General features: G+C 40.5%; 1 protein-coding gene across 1 annotated transcript in view; it reads right to left on the bottom strand.

Moving 5' to 3' along the window:
* LOC150076274 (vacuolar protein sorting-associated protein 37A-like) overlaps positions 1-12993 on the bottom strand; it is a 186457-nt gene that overhangs the window by 159941 nt on the left and 13523 nt on the right. The window lies entirely within an intron of this gene.

Genomic DNA, 12993 nt, shown 5'->3' with positions numbered 1-12993 from the left:
CATATACACTGAATTATGACCACCAACCTAATACTTCATTGAGCCTTCTTTTGCCCTCAGTATAGCAGCTATCTGACATGGCACTGATTCAACAAGAACGGAAGCATTCGGGAAGCATGGCCAACTAAGCTGTGTGTAATGAGGTCAGCAATGCAAGTATAGGGGTGATTGGTGTATCCAGATGCATTATATACCCTTCCATAGAGTCCCACAAGTGCTCTATACAATTGATATCGGGGGGTGGGGGGAGTTCGGAGGCCAATCGATATGCTGGAAGTCAGAACTGTGTTTCTCAAACCATTCCTGCACAGCAAGTGACCGATGGCTCGGCGCACTGTCATCTAGGAAGACACCATTGCCATTTGGGAAAAAGTGTAACATAGCGGGGTGTACACAGTCAGCAAGCAGTTGACGATAGCAGAGACCACTGATACGTTGTTCCACATGTACCAGGGGGTCCAAGTTACTGCCAGTGAAACATGCCCCACACCATACAACCACCCCCACCAGCCTGCACATTTGATACCATGCATGATGGATGAAGAGCCTCATATTGTTGATGCTAAATCCATACATGACCATCCACAGTGTGGAGTAAATAACGTGAATTATCCGACCAGCACACCTTCCAGTCTTCTAACGTCCAACTTGCATGCTCTTTGCACCAGCGAGTCTTTTACGCTGATGAACCTTGGTTAGGAGAGGATGCCGTAGGGGCCATCTGCTGGTATAGCCCATACATGTGAGTGTGCAACGCATGGTCATGCCAGATATTGTTCCGGGTTGGCCCATGTTGTATTGTGTAGTCAACTCTTCAACAGTGCTGTGCCTGTTAGCCTGTACAAGTTGTCGGACCCGACGCTCACCTCTAACATCAACCTTTCACTGACCTTTGCAGTTTTGCTGTCGGGTCATTGTTTGACCATTTTGATGCCAGTCCTCGTACACTTTAACTACGGCCACTCTGGAACACCCCACCAGTTCAACTATTTGGGAAATCGAGGCACCAGCTCATCGAACACCCACAATCTGGTCTTTATCAAAGTCCGATAAATCCTTCCTTCTACCCATTACACTTGGAATTTTACTACCTACTAAACCACTGACACCTTATCTATGCTATGTAGGTCGACTAACTCCACACTCTCGTATGTTACATGGTCAACGGGTCACATTCAGTTTTCATAGGGGTGGCCATAATCCAGTGATCACTGTGTGTGTGTGTGTGTGTGTGTGTGTGTGTGTGTGTGTGTGTGTGTGTGTGTGTGTGTGTGTGTGTGTGTGTAATCCAGTTAATCCAAAAGTTAAATAGACAGAAATTAATAAAAATATATATTAAAAATAAATAAGAAAAATAGTAGGATATATATATATATATATATATATATATATATAGAGAGAGAGAGAGAGAGAGAGAGAGAGAGAGAGAGAGAAAGAATTAAAATGAAAGACAATTTTACTGAATATACATTGTGTTACAGATAACACATTAAATGTAAGCAGTGATCGATGTGTTGCCATACACATTACACAGAAAAATTAAATGTCATCAGGTAATGTAATAGATAGTATATGATGCTCGATACCAGATACAATACCACCCTCCCTTGCTTACTGGAGGCCTGTAGTAGTGAAACCTGTACTCTGTAGACATGTTTAGTCTACAGAGCACAGCTCTGGCAACAACCCAACTGTCCTATCATGTAGTATGAGTCATGTCCTTTTAGGTCCCCTTGTATAAGGCAATGGTCAGGCCACACCTTGAGTACTGTATACAGGTCTGGAGGCCTCATTATGACAGGCATTATGACATTGCCTTATGACAAGATTCAATATGCCTTACATTTTGAGAGCATGGATTTAAAACAGTTTGTGCAAGCCGGCACTAGATAGTCCACCAGACTGAGCCTATTGATAACTCTCTAGGAGGTGTCTGCATCAGCTGTGTGTAAAATCTCGCTGCATCTACTATAACAGCTAGTGAATGGAAGGAGGGAGTTAAGAGTAGTATGTATAATGAGAACACTATGTCAAAGGTATATTATTCCTGTATGTATGCCATATGCAAAAATTTCCTTAATTCATTCCCCCACAACTCTACTTTTACTTTATCCATGTAATACATCATGAAAAGTCAAACAAACAGAATAAACTTATCTGCCAAAAACATTTAAGCCTCGCAAAAAACTTCCTCATTCATTTCTCAAATATATATGGTCTCAATGATGCCCACTTCCTCTTACAATCTGTCAAACTAATTTATTGGTTACCTCAACCACCACATCTCAGTTGCTTTAATTAGTCACTCTATGATTCCTTTTTCTTTAAACATGGTATTGTTTACATGTCGGCTCTGATATTCTTTGTCAAAAAAGACTTCATAACTCGGAATCTATACTTTTTGATCTCTGCTGGCTTAAAATCTCTTTACTTCATTCTATTTAATTCACCTATTATCTCTATTCAACTTTCAGAGAAGGGAAGTCAACTTTCTGATTTAATTTCTTTGAAACTAAACCTTTTCCAATCTAACTTGCCTGATAACGAAGGAATTTCCTTGGTAATTTTAATGTTTGCAACTCAAGTTAGCTTCAATTTTCTAGTTACACAGTCCAAGCTGGTCAATATGCTAAGACAGTGTCAATTACTAACAACCATATACAAATTGTGTTTTTACCAAACAAAAAGCCACCAAATCCTAATCCCACACACTATTCCTGATCTTTTTCTTAAGAACAAGTGTTTTCTTGGACTGGAGAAACAATCAATGGAACTTCTACAAACCAAGGAAAGCCTTCCTCCTCATAATTAACCTTAATGGTATCAGTATTAGCCTTAGTAAAGGTATATGATGCAAAAAAGCAAGATTAAACAGCATCAGCAAAAAAAAAAAAAAAAAACCTCATTTCACCCCATTCACTCATCCGTCTTTCATCAATTTGAAATTATGACCTCTCTCAGGCAGTTATTCTGAGCAAGAAGAAGAATCCCATCAGCATTGAGCATGCTCAAACCGATCAACGCCTTATATACCTCAATCAGATCACCTCACAGGTGCCTAGTCTCCAGAAGCTGCAATTTGCAGAACTTAAGCCTTTCTTGGTAACACCAACCCTTTGTTCCACTCACTAATCTCATTGCCCTTTTCCTTCTCTGTGCTCATTTCAGCAGCTCGAGATCTTTCCTAAAATGAGGCCTCCAGGGCTGACTCTTGCAGCCCTTTTGCACTGCTCAGAAAACTTCGTATCTGACTGCACAATTACCCCCAGGTCCTTTTCATTCTCTACCACCGTCATGTAGTACCACACAGGTGATACAGTACTCTGTGGTTACTGCTTCCCATATGCAGTACTTTACATTTGTCAATGTTACACTTCAGTTGCCACCTCTCAGCCCATATGCTCAACTTAGGCACCCGGGGTGGATGGGATCTATCCAGTTATATTAAAGGAGGCAGCAAAGGAAGTAAGCAAACCCTTAGCCATAATTATGAGAGCTTCCTTGGACACAGGGGAGGTACCCATACACTGGAAATGTGCAAATGTGACCCCAATTCACAAAGGAGGATCAAAGGCTGACACAAGTAATTATAGACCTGTGAGCTTAACTTCTGTTCCAGGAAAATTAATGGAGGCACTGGTTAAAGAAGCACTGCAGGATCATTTAGACAAGACTTCAGTTATAGCTCAGACACAGCATGGTTTTGTTAAGGGTAAGTCTAGCCTGACCAACTTGATTGGATACTATGATGCAGTCACAAAAGAACTGGATGCAGGGAATAACTTTGATATTATATACTTGGATCTTAGAAAGGCTTTTGATACTGTTGCACATGGAAGACTGCTACACAAATTGGAGCAGTGTGACATTGGAGGCAAATTGCTGCTATGGATAAAGGGGTGGTTGAGGGGGAGAAGACAGAGAGTGGTAATCAATGGACACTGCTCATCGTGGACTAATGTTATTAGTGGAGTCCCTCAGGGCTCAGTGTTGGGTCCATTATTGTTTACTGTATTTATAAATGATATTGATGATGGTATATCAAGCTTAATGTCCAAGTTTGCAGATGATACAAAGGTTGGCAGGGTTGTCAAGGACACTACTGACACTATGCTGCTGCAACAGGATCTGGAAAGGTTGAGCAGATGGGCTGAGAGGTGGCAAATGAAGTTTAACATTGACAAATGTAAAGTACTACACATGGGAAAAAGCAACCCCAGAGCAACATATCAACTCTGTGGTACTACACTGACAGTGGTAGAGAATGAAAGGGACTTGGGGGTGATTGTGCAGGCAGATATGAAGTTCTCTGAGCAGTACAGACGGGCTGCAAGAGTAGCTCATGGAGTATTGTCAATGATATACAGGAATTTTTCCAGCAGGGATACGGAGGTGATTATTCCATTGTATAAGGCAATGGTCAGGCCACACCTAGAGTACTGTATACAGGTCTGGAGGCCTCACTTCAAGAAGGATGTAGAGCTGCTGGAACGAGTACAGAGAAGGGCAACAAGATTAGTGAATGGAACAAAGGGGTGCTCTTACGAAGAAAGGCTTAAGTTTTGCAAATTACAGTGTCTGGAGACTAGGCACCAGCGAGGTGATCTGATAGAGGTGTATAAAGCCTTGAATGGTTTAAGCATGCTCAATGCTGATGGGATTCTTCCTCTAGCTCAGAAAAATCACCTGAGAGGACATAAATTGAAATTGAGGAAAGACAGATGTAGGATAGACGTGCGGAAATTTGCCTTTAGCCAGCGGGTGGTTGGTTGGTGGAACAGACTGCCATCCCTTGTGGTGGAGGTTGATAGCCTAAATAAGTTTAAGGCTCAGCTGGACAGGTATTTTGAACGAACAGAGGGGTGAAGTGGAAGTGGGTTTTTTTTTTTTTTTTTGGCTGATGCTGCATAAGCTTGCTTTCTTGCATCAAATGCCTCTACTAATGCTAATGCTAACTTTTCTAGATCCTGTTGCAGTAGCGTACTGTCATTAGTGTCATTAACAACCCTGCCAACCTTCGTATCGTCTGCAAACTTAGACATTAAGTCTGATATGCCATCATCAATATCATTAATAAATACAGAAAACAATGGACCCAACACTGAACCCTGGGGAACTCCACTAATAACATTAGTCCACGAACAGCAGTGTCCATTGATTACCACTCTGTCTTCTAGCACTCAACCATCCCTTTATCCATAGCAGCAATTTGCCTCCAATGGCACACTGCTCCCATCTGTACATCAGTCTTCCATGTGCAACAGTATCAAAAGCTTTTCAAAGATCCAAGTATATGATATCAAAATTATTCTTTGCCTTCATTTTTCTTTGTAACCACATCATAATATCCAATCATTCCGATAGCATTAGCATTAGTAGAGGCATTTGATGCAAGAAAGCAAGCTTATGCAGCATCAGCCAAAAAAAAAAAAAAAAAAAAAACCCACTTCCACTTCATCCCTCTGTTCGTTCAAAATACCTGTCCAGCTGAGCCTTAAACTTTTTTAGGCTATCAACCTCCACCACAAGGGATGGCAGTCTGTTCCACCAACCTACCACCCGCTGGCTAAAGGCAAATTTCCGCACGTCTATCCTACATCTGTCTTTCCTCAATTTCAATTTATGCCCTCTCAGGTGATTTTTCTGAGCTAGAGGAAGAATCCCATCAGCATTGATCATGCTTAAACCATTCAAGGCTTTATACACCTCTATCAGATCACCTCGCTGGTGCCTAGTCTCCAGACACTGTAATTTGCAAAACTTAAGCCTTTCTTCGTAAGAGCACCCCTTTGTTCCATTCACTAATCTTGTTGCCCTTCTCTGTACTCGTTCCAGCAGCTCTACATCCTTCTTGAAATGAGGCCTCCAGACCTGTATACAGTACTCTAGGTGTGGCCTGACCATTGCCTTATGCAATGGAATAATCACCTCCTTATCCCTGCTGGAAAAATTCCTGTATATCATTGGCAATACTCCATGAGCTACTCTTGCAGCCCGTCTGCACTGCTCAGAGAACTTCATATCTGCCTGCACAACCACCCCCAAGTCCCTTTCATTCTCTACCACTGCCAGTGTAGTACCACAGAGTTGATACGTTGCTCTGGGGTTGCTGTTTCCCATGTGTAGTACTTTACATTTGTCAATGTTAAACTTCATTTGCCACCTCTCAGCCCATCTGCTCAACCTTTCCAGATCCTGTTGCAGCAGCATAGTGTCAGTAGTGTCCTTGACAACCCTGCCAACCTTTGTATCATCTGCAAACTTGGACATTAAGCTTGATATACCATCATCAATATCATTTATAAATACAGAAAACAATAATGGACCCAACACTGAGCCCTGAGGGACTCCACTAATAACGTTAGTCCACGATGAGCAGTGTCCATTGATTACCACTCTCTGTCTTCTCCCCCTCAACCACCCCTTTATCCATAGCAGCAATTTGCCTCCAATGTCACACTGCTCCAATTTGTGTAGCAATTGGAAAGACAAGACTTCCCCTTAACATATCCATGCTGCGTCCGAGCCATAACTGACGTCTTGTCTAGATGATGCTGCAGTGCTTCTTTAACTAGTGGCCCCCCAATTAATTTCCCTGGAACAGAAGTTAAACGTGTCTGTAATTACTTGTGTCACCATTTGATCCTCCTTTGTGAATTGGGGTCACATTTGCATATCTCCAATCCATGGGTACCTCCCCTGAGTCTAAGGAAGCCCTCATATTTAATGCTAAAGGTTTGCTTACTTCCTTTGCTGCCTCCTTTAATATAACTGGACAGATCTCATCCACCCCAGGTGCCTTTCTTATGTTTATCTTCAACAATTTCTCCTTCTCTTTGCTCTCAGTTATTACAAAATCATCTAGCTCACTGCCACAGTTGAATACACTCTGGCATTCCCTTCCCTGAATAATTCTTCATCTATGAATGTAGATGCAAAATACTCATTTACTCTGTTAGCTATCTTAGTAGGATCATCAACAGTTGAACCATCGATATCAAGTGGACAAATCTGATTCATTCCCTTCCTTCTAGAGTTTACAAAAGTAAAGAACTCTTTGCTGTTTTTATTTGTGTCACCGTGTTAATTTATGTACCCCACGCATTTTTATTCTCTGCCACATGTTTCATTAGTTCATCTGACATCCATTTAGGCCTAAACCCTGAACAATATTTCTTAGCTGTTATGAAAAGCCTAGTAGCTTCCAAGACTAATTCTTTGAATGCTTCTCATTTTGAATTTGCTGTTGGTAACATCATCAGTTGGTCCCACCGTATGAATTTAAAAATGGTTTCAGGCCACTGTAGTCACCTTTACGAAAGCAAAAAAAACCTCCCCTTTACCCTCGATGCTAGTTACAGCTTTGAGTAAATCTCACTTCAGCGCACTGTGTTCACTGCCACCTATTGGTTCCTTTATCTTAAGATTAATGCATGAAGAATCACTACTGATAATCAGATGAAGAGTATTGCTCCCTCTAGTTGCCTCCCAAACATGCTGCTATAGAAAACAATCATCCAATAAATCCACAAAAACCTTGCTAGTGTGTGAGTGAGTGACCAGCCCACAAATTCCAGTCGATATCTGGAAAATTAAAATCCCCCATTATAAGACAATCTCACTGATATGAGAGACTTCTTCACTACTTTCCTCAAAATAACGAGGTAACCAAGGAACTTGCTTACTATCAGGTTTAAAAGTTGTTCTAGTAAACAACCCTCCATGATTTCCACATTGAGGATTTCACTTGCAGTTCAATAGTCCAAATTCACTAGCATAATTTCTCCTCACCACAAAGAAGCTTTCATCCATAAAAATTTATGTAAAGTGCCCATTCAATTCATTGGCTGGGTTACTAATGACTTCCCCCTCAACTATTACATAAAGGTTAGAAGAGATTTTCTGTTTTCACCGTTATAATTGACTATGCATAAGACTTGTTGCTTTCTTTGATCTGTTAGCCAGAGACTACTCATAATACTCAGCCTTCGCAAACGTAACCAAATCTATGCTATTATTACAAATCAATTTATAACTATTATATTTGGAGATTTCTGCTGTTTTACTGTCCATTATTGCTATTTTTTTATTTATTTATTTTTTTTTTTTTTCACTATTAAAAATAGCCATTTCCTCATTTGTGCAACTTAGTATCTTCGTCATGTTATATATTCTTAAACCTTAACCTGTCACACAGCGTTAACCAGACTGCAGAAAATATTTCAGAAATTTTAGATCTTCATCTACTCTGTCCATACAGTTGAAACCCCTAATAGTTGTTTTTAAAAATGTTACTTTAATTTCTCCAATGAAAATTCTAATTATGTTAATTATCACACAATAAGAAAAAATTCAGAAATTAAGTTAAACCTAATTACACGCACATGTTGAGTGGCATCCGTGAAGTATAATTATTGACAGAGAGTTGGCTTTGCTGAAGCACACTTTCCTCCAATCAGTGACATTCTCTGGCTTCATGATATTGAAGCATCAACGGGAATCAAAATTTTGACATGCAAACTTCATATTTCTTGAAGTGGCATTCCTGTATATGATGGGCTGGTGTAGAACTGCAGGCATTTATTGAAGTGTGCAGCATTTAAATTTGCATTTTGCTTGCTCACCAACAGGTCTAAAGGTAGTTTTAATTTCAAAATTTAATTAAAAATGTTTTTAATGCAAAAAATGAATTTTTCACGGTTGTGGTCAGAAAAGATTGAAAATAAAGATGGCATCAAAAAAGTGAACAATTTTGAATTATTTTTCGACCCAATGCATGTGCATTTGAAAAATCATACGCATGGGCGGAAGTGACCCCACACAGAAGAACAATCCTTTACACGACTGCTGACAGGTTAATGGTATATTTGTGGCTTCAGTGATGGTGGCTTAAAGTTATTTTATATTTCACTTTGTTCCCCTCACTTTTTTTCAGCTGATAGAGACCATATAGTAGCTTAGACAGTCGTTGTTGTTTGGTTTTTAGGAGCATTAGCAACTAAAGCCATATTGCTCCGGGATATACGGTGGTCATCCCCCGACCTTTCCGCATCCTCTGTATTTGGTGGTGACGGGCTCGAACCCCAGTCTAATCAAGAAGTGTGTGCTCCGCACTGCTTCTCCTTCCCACCTGGCTACAGAGGCAGCTCACTTAGACAGTCATAGTTCCCCTTATCCTGCAAGTGAAACTCCTGCCCTTACCATTAGCAGCACAGTAATCATCTGCATTAGCACTTCATGATCACTCGAGCTTAGAGATTTTGTATCAACAGCATATGACGATTAATAGAGGCATATGACGCAAGAAAGTAAGCTTATATATCATCAGCCAAAAAAAAAAAAAAAAAAAATAACCCTAAACACAAGAGGTATTAGAAACTATAATACTTAGTACTGTGCTTGGGTTGAAGGTTGAAAAGACAAAAGAAGATATTTTTGACATTGGACTTGAACTTCTGCAGACTGCAATTTTCAGGAAATACGTATGGAGGAAGGTTGTTCCACAAAATGGCAGTTGAATGAATAAACGAGGAAGATGAAAAGTCGGTTCTGTGAGTTTGAAGTTGGACAGTAAATGGATGTTGGCTGGTGGCTGCATGTGTTCAGACTGTTTTCAAAAAGAGAGAGAGGGAATTATAGCAGCTAATTCAGAAGAACAGTGCCCTGGAAATATCTGTAGAAGAGGCATGCAGCAGAAACAGTGGGTCTATGAGACAGCGAGTGCAGAGACTCTGTTAGAGATGAGTCATTAATTAACCTAACTGCCCTCTTCTGAATGGAATCTAGAAGCCTGAGAGAGGTTTTGGGAGCACCGCCCCCAGATGTGGGAACAATATTCCATGGTAGGGCAGATTTGCGATTTGGAAAGAGTGAATAGCTGTTTGGAAGAAAATTAACGCCGAGAGAGAAAATCAAGTTTTTTCAATCAAGTTTCAAGTTTTTTGATGCAGAGGAAGCAATATTTGTATTGCTTCCTCTGCATCAAAGAGAGATTAGAAGACAGGGTAATCCCCAAAAGAGATATATCATTTTGCCTAGAAATCGCAGTGTCACCAAAGATAAGCATAGGAGAAGAAAAATCCTTTTTGCGAGATATAAGACAAGGCTGAGTTTTAGAAGGATTGAAATCAACTAAGTTGTCTTTGCCCCACTGGAGAATTACGTAGGGATCGGCATTTAAGGAATTGGTAGCAGATTTTCGAGGTTGAAGCTGATTGAGGAGGGCAAGGTTTCTCAAAATGGAGAGTGGAATGCAATGTGCTATCATCGGCAAAACTATGGATAGGATTTCCAGTCAATGGAACAAGGTCATTAATAAACAAGAGGAAAAGAGTGGGGGAAAGAACTGAAACTTGGGGGACACTGGCATTAGTGGAGAAGTTAGAAGACAGAGAGCCATATACCATCACCCTCAATGAGCGATCAGAGAGAAAACTGGATAACCAATTACAAAAATCAGTTGGAAAACCATAAGATGGAAGCTTGTTTAGAAGACCTTTATGCCAAACACGATCGAAAGCCTTTGAGATGTCAAGAGCAACTGCTTGTGTTTCACCGAACTTTTACATCTCCCCCCAGGAGCTCACATCTGGTGAGTATGGGCTTGGCACACCAACAAGGTTTAGATAAAGGTCCTGAGCTGGATATCATCATTCTTCTCTTTCTTGGTGATTTCCTTCTACATCTCTCTCTCTCTCTCTCTCTCTCTCTCTCTCTCTCTCTCTCTCTCTCTCTGGGTCCTAGGGTAAATTAATTTTTTTTTTGGCTGGTGCAGTATAAGCCTCAGGCTTCCTTGCACCATATGGCTAATAATAATAATAATAATAATAATTAGTCTATAAATGGGAAACATAAGCAAGAATATTACCAGTGGATCGACACCGACGGAATCCATACTGGCAATCGTTGATCAGACAGAAGGTTTCTAGGTAGTTTAAGAGTTGGCAGTTAATTGATTTCTCCATTACTTTAGAAAGACTAGAAATAATTGCAATGGAACGATAACTGGATGGGAGGGATTTGACACCCTTTTTAGGAACGGGTTGGATATGAGCAAATTTCCAAGCAGAAGGAAAAACACCTTTGGAATAAGAAAGTGAAAAAAGGTGGCAAAGAACGGGAGTAAGTTCAGGAGCACAGGTTTTGAGAAAAGGTGGAGAAATACAAGAGGGACCTGGAGCTTTCTTAGCATCAAGATTCGTCAATATCCTTCTTTTGATAGAAGACCACAGGAGGCATTGAATGGAGCATGTTGGAAATGGTGGGAAGTGTTTTACCAAGATCATTCCAACTTGTTTAATTAGCAAGATAATTAAACGAGTTGGAAGAAAAATGGGATATGGCAAGTCAGCTTTATCCTTGCTTGAAGCAACAACAGAACCATCTGGTCTGGATAGAGGTGGGAGCAGAGATGGGCAAAAGTTGCAGGCAATAGCTTTGGCAAGAGACCAGAATGCCCGGCTACCATTAGGGCAAGAAGCAAGTTTTCTACTCTTAGCCTGTTCAGAATCTAGTTTGGACTGATTAATAACTGCTTTACAATTGTTGCGAGCTTTGGTGTAGGCAGAAAATGAAACTGAAGAATTAGAAACAAGCCAATTACGATATGCAACTCTTCTCTTGAACAGCCTTAGCACATTTATTGGAAAACCAAGGTTTAGATAAAGGACGAGATTTTAAAGTGGAGTGCAGAATAAAGGATTCCATTTCTGCAAGAATAATTTCACTGACCCGTTCTAAGCAAACATTGACATCAGAAGTAATCCGACCAAGGAAAAGAAGAAAAGAAATCTCACAGGTCATCCCATTTTGCATTATTGTAATTCCAGACAATACGAGGTTGGGAATAGCCATGAGATAAAGGCTCCACTGGAGAAGAGAATCACCAAATTGTGATCTGAGATGTCTAACGGACCTCTCACTTCGAATGTATACTTAGAAGGGATATTTGTGAGAAAAAGATCAAGCGTGTTGGCTGTATGGTTAGGACTGTCCGGTATTCTTGTAGGTAATGGAACGATCAGTGTAAGGTCATTAGTAATTGCAAACGCCTCAGCATCTCGACCAGCTGGGTCAGTGTGACTAGAAAACGGAAGCCAGCTGGAGTTGTGATCATTAAAATCACTAAGGGAAATTACCTCACTGTTAAGAGAGTTTGACTAGAGAAAGTCTAGTTGCAAAGAGAAGAAGTCAAAGAACTCCAAGTGATTAGTGGAGTTGGGAGAACGGTAGAGACAACAGATGAATTTGACACAGTGAGATAGAGATTTTAAGCCAGAGAACATCGAAAAGAGGAGATTCCAAATTAACAAGTCTCTGACAGGGAATATCGGAATGGACATATGCACAAGTACCACCTTTGAGGTGAAAGGAATCTTACAGCGAATAATTTGGACAACTGAGATGAGCAGTAGTTCAATCAACCGATAACTGAGATTCTGTCAGAAAAAGTACATGGCGTTTGGCAGACTGCAAGTGGAAATGGACATCGTTGAGATTAGAATTCAGACCACATATATTTTTAAAATGATTTAGGAAGTGTTTTGGAGGTTTAGATCTTTTTGCAGATAAGTTTACTCAATTAGTTTGACAATTCATGGTGTATTCAATAGTAAGAAAAAGTGAGCGGGACATGCTGTATGAAGCAGAGTAGAGGTAGCAAGATTATACACTAGCTGATCCCGAAGCCTCCTAGAGAGTTACCAATAGATTCGGTTTGGTGTACTAACTAGCGGCCGGCCTGCGAACACGTTTTAGAGTTGTACCCTTGAAATGTAAGGAAGATTGGATCTCACCATGATGTTCATCATAACCTCAAAAGTCAATCATACTGCATGATGGCAAATATCTTGAAGGGTTGACCGGAACTTAGCTCTGTAGACTAAACGTGGGTTCCACCACTTCAAGCCTCCAATAAGCAAAGTGGAGGTATTGCACCGGTTGTTGAGTCATCTACCACCTAGTACTGCCTGGTAACACAGAGGGGCAGCATTC

Source organism: Mastigoproctus giganteus, chromosome 13, assembly GCF_048544385.1.
Source record: "Mastigoproctus giganteus isolate SK-2022 chromosome 13, ASM4854438v1, whole genome shotgun sequence".
In the NCBI taxonomy this organism is placed as follows: domain Eukaryota; kingdom Metazoa; phylum Arthropoda; class Arachnida; order Uropygi; family Thelyphonidae; genus Mastigoproctus; species Mastigoproctus giganteus.
The sequence above is the reverse complement of the archived record's forward strand: the minus strand, read 5'-3'. Positions and strand labels throughout refer to the sequence as shown.